At 36.1% G+C, this 12,819-nt stretch overlaps 1 protein-coding gene across 2 annotated transcripts in view; it reads left to right on the plus strand.

Moving 5' to 3' along the window:
• The window catches only part of PARPBP (PARP1 binding protein), an 85,312-nt gene that overhangs the window by 67,865 nt on the left and 4,628 nt on the right, over nucleotides 1-12,819 (plus strand). The window lies entirely within an intron of this gene.

Genomic DNA, 12,819 nt, shown 5'->3' on the forward strand with positions numbered 1-12,819 from the left:
TTTTCCTCTGGATGTGGAGGGCATTATCCATAGCAGTTCTCTAAGGATTGACCTTGTTTTCTGAACTGCTGAGAGGAGCTGCATCATCCTCATAATTGATCATCTCACAATGTTACTAGTAATATGTACAATGGAGAACAAAGCTTCGACCATCAGGATCTTTACAAATCAATACAAGATTGATACAGATTTCTGACATAAACTTCAAGACACACCCAGTATTAGTATTAGTATTAAAATAGTTAAGAGAAAGACTTTTAACTATCAAGGAATGTTCATTTAAATAGCCTAGGACTACTTCTTTAAGAGAAATCAAGGAAAAGATTATGATGTACCCCCAAATGAGATAATCTACAAAGTTGAGCATTAGGTTAAAAAAAAAAAAGATGGAATTTAAATATAGAAGAAACATTTGGTTGATTCCTCCTAAAGATTCCAGAATTGAATAGGTTATATCAATTCTAAACTATTCATTCATACATTTTTTGGTATTCTTCCTATGAGTCAGGCACCGTAGGTAACAAAAGAATACAAAAAAAAAAATAGGTACGGTTAACAAGAAAAGACTTAATCATAAATCAGTTTAAATTTCTAAGGTAATCAAGACTTAAAAACCCTTTTTAAAAAAAAATAACTAATGGCCAAAAAGAAAACAAAGAATTATCAAGGGGATCAAGGATTTATGAGGATTAAGATTTAAGGGGAACTAAAAGCTCTAAGGAGAAGGGATTGATGAGAAATGAATTACTATTTGGAAGACTGAAATCCACATTCACTGAAAAATGGCATGAGTGGAAGTAACACAGGGAAGTCATTCATAGTATGGGAGAGAAGAGGAAGGGGGGAACTGGAGAGACATTCTAGCTGGCATGGGTTTGAGCAGAGTCATGATTATTTTGTAGGTGTCTGAACATATGCAAGAGGGAGTTTGTAGAGCAAGGTAAGAATAGGGAGGTAGAAAGACTTGGGCGGAGGGAAGCAAAAAGGAAGCTAGTTTTTTTCTGTTTTCTTTTTTGCAGGGCAGTGGGGTTAAGTGATATCTTTTTTCTAGTAGGGATAATGATGAAAAGAGGCAGTGAAGTGTCTACCCACAGGAATGGAAGGAAGGGTGATGGACTTTTCTTTGGGGAAAATGGACACCATAAGAGACCAACATCTCTGAGCAGTAGGGCATGGTGTGTATGTTGTAATAGGGCATGGTCTCATGACCCATCGGACAGAGCTCTTCCAAACATGCCACACAGCCTCCTTTAGAATTGGCTATTTTCTGGGAGTTAATCTCCAGACATTAAGGCCTTTCCAAAGAAGAAGATGGCTAAGTAGAGCACCGGCCCTGGAGTCAGGAGTACCTGAGTTCCAACCTGGCCTCAGACACTTAATTACCTAGCTGTGTGGCCTTGGGCAAGCCACTTAACCCAATTTGCCTTGCAAAAAACCCTATTAAAAAAAAAAAGATGGCTAAGGTAGAACTGGATGAGATCTGAATAAGTGCTAATAGGGGAATGGAATAGAGGAAAATATAAAAGCATTTCCTCTTCCAGAAACTCCTTGTAGTGTAACAGAGGAGAATGAACAAGAGTGAGATGGCAGTATATACTTCTGACTAGGAGACCAGAAGAAATGACCATAAAGTTCAGTAATAATTGCAGTTCATATTCATGTCATGCCACTTTAGGGTTTACCAAGGGCTTTATTGTCATTTCTTTGGATCCTCAGGGAGGCTCTATTTTTATCTTTATTTTGCATATGAAGAAACTTAATACAATCCTAAATAATAAGTGAGTCAAAGAACAAAATCATAGGATCAATTAATAATTATGTGAAAGAAAATGGTAATAATGAAAAACTATGACATAGTAAAAGCAGTACAAAGGAAAAATTAATTTTCTGAAAATATATATGTATAAATAATTTCTTTTAAAAATATGTGCAAAATTGAAAATGAGAGTATTAATGAATCAATGAACCAATATGTATTTTTAAAAAATTAAAAAACCACCTATACAAATTATTTTCCAAAACTGAAAAGGAAATCACTCTACTAGACTCTTTTAAGAGATAAATATAGTCCTAATAATTAAATCAGGGAAGTAAAAAGCAAAGAACTATAGACCAATATCTTTGATTACTATCAATTCAAAAATTTCAATAAAATTCTGTCGTAAAAGAATATAGCAATTTATCCAAGAAATCATTCTCTATGATTTATATCTAGATTTCAAGGATGGCTCAACATTAGGAATACAATCAATATAATCAAGCATGTTAAAAATATAAACAACTAAAACTGTATGAAAAAGTATCAACAAATTACAACATTCTTTTTTACTTAAAAAACAGCAAAAAAACCTTCCAATATATGGGCATGGAAAATTTTTTTAATTTCATAAAAAGAATATCTAAAAGTGAAATCAAGTATTATATGTAATGGGAATACACTAGAAACTTTTCCAGTAAACATGAGAATAAAGCAAATATGTCCATTTTCCCTGCTGCTATTTGACATAGTTCTAGAATGCCAACGATTACAATAAGACAAGAGAGAGAAATTAAATATGTAAAGGCAAGCAAAGTGAAAGTAAAACTATACCTGTTTTCTGTGTTCTACTTAGGATGTCTTAGGGAATCAACTAAGGATGTGAGTGATGTAAGAAAATTAATAGCTTCAGTAAAAATGAACCCACATTTCTGTATATAAAACCAAAAAGTCAATAATAGAAAGGGACCTGCTATCCGAAATAACTACAAGATGTTCATAATATTTGAAATTTCTAATATAAAGGCACAAAAAATATTTGCATAGATTGAATTTTTAAAGTAGCCCTAAAGGAAATTCATATAGTTTGGGAATTATTCTGTGCTCATGCCTGGGCTATGCCAGCATAGCAAAAGTGTCAATACTACCAGAAAATGCAGTTTTAATACTACACCAATCACACTATCAAAAGGATAATTTAAAAAATAAAATTCATTTAGGAAAACAAACGGTCTAGAATCTCAAGAGAAATAATAAAAAAAGAAAAGTTGACCTGCAGGGGAAGTAGCATTTCCAGATCTCACACTATCTGATAAAGCAATAATCATCAAGACCATTTGCTTTTGGTTTAAAAAGGAAATCCAGAAAATTAGATCAAAAGAACAGACTAACAAACAGGGAAGAATCAGCAGCAAATAAATTTTCACAGTGATCCTAAGGAAGGTGCTGTTCTTCTCATTACATAGATGCTTTCTTCCTTCTAAAAAGATTGATCCTCCTGACTAGATTGTTCAGTGGAAAGAGCATTGGACTTACCTTCAAATCTGGCCTTAAACACTGAATGTGTGACCCTGGGCAAATCACTCAATATCTTTTTGTCTTTATCTATTGGACAAGGAAATGGAAAACCATCCCATTATCTTTTGCCGAGAAAATTCCATGGACAGTATTGGTCTACTCTGGTTCATGAGGTCATCAAAAGTCAAACACAACTGAATGACTGAATAACAACCTCCTACCTCCAAGTCTAGAATGGAAAGAATTTGAAAATATAGCGGAAAAAAATGTCTAAAATGTCTTTATCCTTTGACCCAAAGATTCCGCTAGTAAACATGTGTTCTACAGAGGTCATTTATAATAAGAAAGTTTCCATTAACACTAAAATAGAATGAAGAGCTAGAAACAATGTAGGCGCCCATTAGGGAAGGACTAAAGACCTGTAGCACATGAATATAATAGAATATTACAATGTTATAAGAAATGATGGCTTTGATCAACACAAAGAATTGAAAGATCTTCATGAACTTTTATAAAGTCTGGTTAAATAGAGCTAAGAAAACTAATAAAATGACTACAACAGTGGAAATAGAAACAAAAAAATCCAGAAGTTAATGTTGTAGTGTATCTCCTACTCCCTTGTCCTATGTAGAGATTGGAGATTCATGGATATGGAATATTGAATATATTTTAAAATTTTTTCAATGTATCATTGGTTTTGCTTATTTTTTCCCCTCATCCTCTTTTTCCTCTTTCATTAAAGAATATTCTTTGATATCTGGGATGATTTTCTGGGAGGACAGAGGGGAAAGCATACTGGGAGATTGGAGTCAGCCTCCTGTGGAGGCTGATGGTCAAGATGATGACCCACCTTTGATTAATCTGTCTTGTCAGGGGCGGCTAGGTGGCGCAGTGGATAAAGCACCAGCCCTGGAGTCAGGAGTACCTGGGTTCAAATCCGGTCTCAGACACTTAATAATTCCCTAGCTGTGTGGCCTTGGGCAAGCCACTTAACCCCATTGCCTTGCAAAAAAAAAATCTGTCTTGTCTACCAATCTTTGGCTTTTGGTTGGTATTGTTGGCAAATAGAATGACAAGACCCATCTCCATTGGGGTTGCTCTCATTGGACAATGACTGCAAAGTCTTGCCTTAAAGGAAAATTGGAACAAGGGGAAGGAGAGCGTTTCTATTCCCAGGACTTTGGGGCACAAGAGAGAATATGATTGAGGTGAAGGAGATGGTTTGACTGCCTTGGCACATACAATCCCCTCTCTCCCTTGGTATATATTATTCCACATGAAATTCTAAATCCTCCAACTCAACTCTGTACTTCCCCACCCAGTACAATACTAGAAATATTCAAAGTTATGGAACTTGGGAGGATTGTAATAGTGGATAGAAATTGATAACATTGAAAATAACTTTTCAATTGGTGATCTCAGGACTGTGCATATTTGTCAAAGAAGTCAAATATAGACATGTTTCATTTGTACCAAATATTGTAAGACAGCCCTTTTTGTGGTGGCAAAAACATACATTAGAATTGATACTCATCAACCAGAGATCAATGGAAATAAATCATGTAGTCTGAGTATAGTAGAATATTATTGTGCCAAAAGAAATGTTTAATGTGGAAAATTCTGAGAGCTTTGAGGCCGGTAGGAACTGATGATGTACAATGTAATCGATGAAGTCAGAAAACAAAAGAGATATTGCCCTTAAGGAACTTATGTTCAAATGGGGGGAGATAACACTTCAAAAAAAACTGAAAAGGGTATGTGAAGGGAGCAAATATTTATTAAGCACTGACTGTATACCAGACACTGTCCTTTACAAACCTGGGAGGTAGGTGCCCTTATCATTGCAGAGGTGTGACTTGCCCAAGGTCACTTTGCTAGAGAATTCCTGAGGCTGGGTTTGATTCAGGTCTTTATGCTTCCAAGGAGACCTTTCTAGTCACTGTGCTACCTAGAAGTACCCTTAGGGACACATGAAGAAAGAGTGTCAAAGAGAAATAAAGGGGGGATATGGATACCTGGGGAGTGGAAGGTTAGGGGAAATGACTCATCAGAAGGAGTCCCAGTGGCAGAGGGATCTTCTAACATGAACAGGCTGCAGGATGAGGGAACTTACAGGAGGAGGAAGCTGCCTGTGTGTTGTGGCAAAGGGTTCATCCAGCATGGCAAGACAGCTGGGAAAGGGAGAAGGAAGTCTAGTCAGTAGCGCTCTCCAGAGAGAAATGAAGGAGTGAGTTTCAGGATTAAATAATTAAAACTTAAAACCCCTTTAGAAAAAATGTAGATATGATTGACAAGCTACCTATTCAGTCTTAGTTTTCTCACCCATAAAATGCATAGAAATGCCAATATCAGTGGACTTCATTTTGTTATTTTTTAGGAAAGTACTTTGCAAACTTTAAAATCCTTTATAAATGTGGTTTATTATAATAAAGGTAAAACCATAGTGTTGAAGCTCTATTACTTTATTTTTTTTAGTTTTTACTTAGCTTTTGAGCTAACTTAACAAATAGCCCTGATATAAACTAAATAATTCAGAAAGGAAATCCAGTCATTGTTTGTTTTGTAGTGTATGACTCTTCAAGCTGAAGCCTCCCCCCCTCCCCAAAATTCAGTATAACCAGATACACAAGTGACTCCAGTACTTCACCAGCCACAGCACTTGTTGGGAATGCCAGAATTGTAAAAGAAAGCAATGCCATTGAGCTAACTATGGAGTGGGCAGTTTAGTAGCTTGTAAACACTTTTTAACTCTGACTCCATTGATAGAAAATTTCCATTTCAGTTATGGAAAGAATCTGTTCTCTACAATTGAAGCTGTCTTATAAAGTGTATTTTTTTTAGTAGGAAATAAGTCTAAATTTGGAGACTTGATGTGTTCAGTGATTCTTGTTTGTGAACCACCCATCTAATATTGTCTTGGTCAATCTCCTTAATGTCTTTGTCTAGATGAGTGAAAAATCATTTATTCAGTTCTTTCAAGAGTTGAAAATTGGCACCCAACATTGTTCCTGTCCTCAAGGCAATCTATGGAGGAGAGTATTGGCCAGAGAAGGGAGTCCCAGAGATGTTTGGTGGAGCCATAGGACAACTGATTGATCAGCAAACTATTTCTAGAAGTACTGCTAGTATTGTAATTAGATTATTGATCCCCAAGAGAGAGGTGGGAAGTATTTGTATGGGTAAAGGGCAAATTGAGGAAGGGTACACATGAGTGGGCAGGGAGGATGGAAAAATGTTCCAAAATGTGAAGAAAGATCTGGGACCAACTGAAAATAGGTGATTTTTCAGTCTACCTAATCAAATTCAGCACTGTGCAGGTGGAAGGAAGGAAACAGGCATTTATTAAGCCCTTATTGTTTGCCAGGTACTTTATAAATATCATCTCATTTGATTCTTACAACAACCCTGGGAAGTGGGTGCTGTTATTATCCCCATTTATAATCGAGGAAACTGAGGCAGACAGAGATTAAAGTGACTTGCTTAGAGTCTAGAAAGTATCTAAGTCTAGATTTGAACTTGTGTCCTCAATGACAGGTTCAGAGCTCTATCCACTGAGCCACATAATTGCCCAGGAGGTTGGAATGTATGGTCTCTGAGTTTCCTTGCAAACTCTAAAGTTCTAAAATTCTAATTAGAGGGTTAGAGAGGCAATAGATATAAATAGAGCATTGAACTTGGAAAATGAAGAGGGTGAATTAGTCCTTTCCAGTTTAAACCTCTGATCCTATAATAATTGTAGTTCAAAAAAGGCTTCTAGGAGAGGTCAGACCTGACTTGGGTCTTGAAGAATGGGCTGGAAATGGAAAAGAAGATAAACCCATTCTAGCCTGGACCAATAGCACCAGCAAAGGCCTAGACAGGGAATTGGGAGGGGGGGCAGCAATGGAAAGTGGTGGAAAATAAAGTGGTAGAGATGTGATAGGATCCAGTTTTGGCAGACCATGAATACCAGGCTTAAATTTGATGCCCTAGGCGATAGGGTTTCATTTTAGAATTTAAATAGCCCTATTTGAGGAAGATAAATACAGCAGCATTGTGTAGCATGGATTGAGAAGAATTTGAAGAGAGAAAATAGGAGGAGTAATCTTTCTCTGATCTTGGAAGGGCCTGAACAATAATAGCTGATAATACCTGCCATTTATAGATTAAGGTTTGCCAAGCGCTTTACTAATGGTATCTTAATAGATCCTTTGAATAAGTGGTCAGAGAGAAGGCAAGATTTGATAATAGTGACTAAGTCCTAGAGTAAGGAAAGAATGTTGGTGTCACAGAATCCAAGCAAATCTGTTTTTTGCTGAATAGATGTGCTTGGTTTTGAGCATTTTGAGATCATGACTATCCTCTGTTCAGAACTGGAAAAGACTAAAGGTCTAGAGAAGCCTGTAACACTCAGCTCTTATGTTACAAAATTTTCTGTTCTTAATCTCCTGAGTCCTCAGAGCCTTTGAATTCATCTGGAGAGAGAATATGCTTCGTTTTTCCGAGAAGTCATCTCTATTAGCATGTGCCCTTGTTACCAATGTTCCTTTTGGTACATAATTCAGAACCATAATTGAAGCCTGTGTGCATGGGTTCCTTTGTTCCTCTGGAAGGTCTCCATCCTTTGTCCCATCATTACTACAACTATGAGTTGGAAATGGCTTGAAGGAAAGAGGTTTCTGATTAATAAGGAAATTGTTAGCCAGACTTTTCTTTTCAAGCAAGTATCTTATAAAATAATAAATGTCTCTAATGGATCAGGTTAAACACAGTGTAGATTATCTTCTGTATCCCATACAATGATTTATTCACCATCATACAATATTGGTGCTCTTGCCTATATCCCACAGCTTCAAATCTTGCCCTCTCTTTCCACTGCCTCTCAAGTTAGGGAGATGGCATTTGAATACAAAGAAATACAAAGAAAATACAAAGAAAAGCAAAAAACAGTCCCCATTCTTTACAAGGAGTGAGGTGAATAGGTGTCAAAGACAGGAGAATATGCAGAACTGTAGTATCACAAAAACCAAAGGAAAGGCTTAATTGATGCGTTAATAGTATTCCCATAAAGAATACTTTAAAAATTGGGATTCAACCAAAAATATATCTACATTGTGAGATTCTTGTTTTTTCTCTTTGCTGATTTTACATTAGTCAGAGTCCAACACGAATTGTTACTTTGAAGTCTATACAGAACTAAAAATTAGAAGTTAACCAAAAAGGGTAATTCTTCCTTTTTCCAATATAAACAGCTAGGACTAATTGATGACTTGAATTAAACCAAAACCGGGCTGAAATTCTATTTGGAATGATAGTAAATTTAAAAATGTTAAAATAGAATGAATGAAGATAAACTAGTTCGAATTAATAGCGGTAGTCAGTTAAATAGAAAATATAAATAATAATGATAATAGCTAACTTTTATGTAATGGCAAGTATCTACCAAACGTTGTATTAAGTTCTTTACAAACCCTTGCAAGTTGTTACTCTTATTATCCCTAATTTACAGTTGAGAAAGTAAGACAACCAGAGGTTAAGTGACTTGTGCAAGATCACACAATCAGTAACTGATATTAGATTTGAACTCAGGTCTTCCTGCCTCCGGGTCCAGTTCACTATCCACTGTGTATCTTTTCCCCCATAACTTGCTAATGTAAAAGGAGCTTAGCATGAGCAATTAAATTTTTTTTTTAAAAAATTTATGTTGGTATTTAAAAATATTTATAACAGCTCTTTTTGTGGTGGCAAAGAATTGGAAATTGAGGGAAGGCCCACCAATTGGGGAAGGGTTGAACAAGTTGTATTATATGAATATTATGGAGTACTATTATTCTATAAGAAACCATGAGTGGTCGAATTTTAGAGAAGCATGGAAGGAATTACAGGAACTGATGCTGAGCAAAGGGAGCAGAACCAAGAGAATGTTGTATCCATTAACACAACATTGTGAGTTGATGAACCTTGATGGATGCAACATCTCTGCAGCAGCTCAGAGAGCTGGGACAACCCTGGAGACCTGTTATGGACAATGTTTTCTACAGGAAAGAAGCAAACAAACCACAGAATCTAATGGCTACTATGCTCACTTTAAAAACATCTCTTCTACTTTTCCTTCCTATCCCATGATTTTCTTTCTTTTCCCTTAGTTCTAATTCCTCATACACAAAATGACTAATATATAAATATGTTAAACATTAATGTACATGTACAACTTGTAGCAGTCTGTTTGCTGTGAGGAGAAGGGGGTAAAAGGAGGGCGATAGTAAATTGTGTAACATAAATATGCAAGTGGATGAATGCTAAAAGTTTTCTATGACATGTAATTGGAAAAATAAAATATCAATTAAAAATTTTTTTATGTAGGAATATAGTACTGATTAGAAAGACAACTGAATATAATTTTAAAGTTAAATATCTAATTATTAAACTTAAACCTTAGAAATTCATCCCAAATATAAAAAAAAATCCATTAACACAAGAAGAAAAAATACAATTTAAAATAAACAACAACCGACTTTACATTTTCACTTCACACCCCCAAATTGTCCAAGATAACAAAAACTGGGGATGGTCAACATTGGTGAGGCTGCAGGAAGATGGGCACTGCAATATACTCAAGGTGGAACTTGATGCAAGCAAAGTGACTGACCTGTCTGTAGCCTTTATCCAATGATCTTTCTGCTCCAAGGATAACAACAAAGGTGTCTGAGTCATCCCAGAGTATTTAGAGTCTTACTCCTGGTAGCAATGTACTTGGAAACAAAATGGGCATTATTCAGTGGAGAAATGGTTGTAAAAATTATAATCTATGATTGTAGCAGAATATCATTAAGGACAGATATAAGGAATTCAGAGAAATGTTGGAAGATTTGAATGAACTGGTTCATAGCAAAGTAAACAGAGCCCAAAGGGTATTATTCACAATTTAAAGAAAAAAATTTCACAAAGTAAGCTGTACTCTTAATAATAGGAAAACAAAAATTAAAAATGATGGTCCTAGAGAACAAATAATTAAATATACATTTGAAATCAAGAAGATGAATTCAAATCTGGCATAATTTATTGGTCGTGAGTTTTTGTACAAGTCATTTAGCCTCTGTCTACCTTAGTTTCCTTATCTGTAAAAATGGTAAAAATAGTTTCTACTTCCTAGGATTGTTGTGAAGATCTAAGAACAGGTCTGAGCACAGTGCCTGGTTAAATATAGTAGATACCATCTAATTATTAGCTATTATTATTGTCGTTCTTCTTATCATGGTTTTGAGATTGGGAACTGCTAGAGCAGAATGTTGTGTACATTTTTTGACGTGCTACTTTGGCCATTCTTCCTTAATTGTTTTTCTTTGTTCTCTTGGAGGGTTCAATCTGGAAAGGGAGAGGGGAACTTTTCCCTTTCCTCCAAATGGCTGGTGAAAGGACAAAAGACATTAGTAAAACATTTTTTTTAAGTGAAACTCCATTTCCCTATTAATGTAGTTGAATTATGATAATAGTTGTAACTTTTTAGCACTTTGACTCATTCTTCTCCTTAATATAACCAGAGTCAGGCTTTCCTATATGAGGTACTATTTTCCTCAAACTGGGAACCTCCTAAAAATTTCAGTTTAAAAACAGTTTGTGGCAAAAGGACTGTACCAATTCTTGGCAAACTTGAAGTTCATTGCAATTTTACTGCACATGGAAATCTTTCCAAGGGGTTGGGCCACGGGGGGGGGGGGGGGGGGAACCACTCTGAAGCAAAAGTCAATCTCTTCTCCTGTGACTCGAACATAAAATGATTTGAACAGCCACGCATGAATCTGGACATTATTCTCAGTTGTTTAGCACTTCAAAAGCTGCTTCAAGAGAGAATTGTTTTGCCTGTTTGTGATTCCAATACAAATAAACAGAGAGATTTGGAAAATTTGCAACAGGAAGCAATCTCAATTCTAAGTAACCACTAATCTTGTGAACAGAAATTCAACTTTTGTGAACAAAGGAAATGCAGCCTCTTTTTAAAGTTATAAATACAATCTAATGTAGCAACTTCACATTTTCTCTCTATTTGGGGGTAGAATTAATAGAATCAAAGGGATTCTTTGTGAAGGGTCCCTAGAGAGTCCAGCCTCTTTCCCAGTTTAGGAATTCCTTCTCTGATGTCCCTGATGGAGGTTCAGCTACCCTCTCTTGGACATTTTGAGTGACAGAGCTCTCTTTTTCACTAGATGGCTTATTCCATCTAGTTCAAATCAACATGCATTTATTGAGAGCCTACTATGTGTCAGGCCCTCATATGCACTGGGAAGTCCTTGCCCTCGAGCTGACCTTCCATTTCTTCTGTTACTTGTTTAAAAATACTTTATTAAGAGAGTGTCTGCTTCTTTTAATCTTATGCCCACTGGTCACAGCTTGGTCCTTTCCAGGTACATATAATATCTAATAATGTTTAATGGAACTACAATAAAAAATAAGCTAATTTCTTTTTCTGTGTGATAGTAATTTTCAAATATGTTAAAGGCTATCCACATTTCCTCAGTTATTCTCTGAGTAGCATCCCCAGGCCATTTAACTCTTCCTCATGTGACTTGGCTTTCACCATCTTGGTCATCAAACCTTTAGTTTCTCTCTTGTCAGGACCCTTGTCAGGGTCTCCATTGCAATGGAGATTTAAAGTTGAGCATCTACTCCAAGGCTAATCTGACCACTGCAGAGAATAATGGAACTATTACCACTATTATCCAGTATAGACTTCTCTTAATGGACATAAAGATTCAAATTGCTTTCTTGGCAGCCATATCACAGAATTGGCAAAGCTCTCCTTGCAGTTGACCGATATCTCTCTGTCTTCTCCCATATGAAAGACTATCAAACTAGATCCCTTTTGTTCTTATGCAGTTAGTAATTTTTTGAACCTAAGCGTAGGACTTTGCATTTAGCCCTAATAAATTTTATCTTGTTGCTTTTGGCCCCTTGTTGTTTTTGCCTGTTGAAATCTTTTTGAATCTGGTTTCTGGCATCTGTTTCCTTCGTTATCCTGTCTAACTTTGTACATCTGTGAATTTGACAACTAGTGTTTTGTGATAGCAGAAACCACCTTCATAATCCTTTTTGTGCAGAGAGTATGTGTGTGTGTGGAGTATGTTTTTGTCTTTAACAAGAGACATCAATGAAAGCAAAACATCTCATGTAATTGAGGCAAATGAAAAGTGATTTTTAGTGGGCTAGTGGGAACAGATGATGTCATAGGCAGGGGAAATTCAAGTCTGGAAGATATAAAAGTCCTTTATCCTTTAGGGTTATGGGCTGCTTTTGGAAAAGATTTGCTGCTTCTCTGTGCCCTCTGAATGAAAGCTTGTTCTAATTTTGTTTAATGCATGATTGAGGAGCATTTCTCTCTGGTGTGGAGATCATTGCCATTATCTTTGGAAAGGTTCGCAGTTGTTTACTTCAGTGTACTCTGAAACTATTCTTAACCAGGAAAATAGCTGATATTTGTAAAGCACTGTCAGGTTTGTAGTCTACCTGTATTCTTTCATTCCTCTGGGATTGGGATAAGGACTATTATTATCCCCATTTTACACCTGAGG

This window comes from Macrotis lagotis, chromosome 2 (assembly GCF_037893015.1).
Source record: "Macrotis lagotis isolate mMagLag1 chromosome 2, bilby.v1.9.chrom.fasta, whole genome shotgun sequence".
NCBI lineage: Eukaryota > Metazoa > Chordata > Mammalia > Peramelemorphia > Peramelidae > Macrotis > Macrotis lagotis.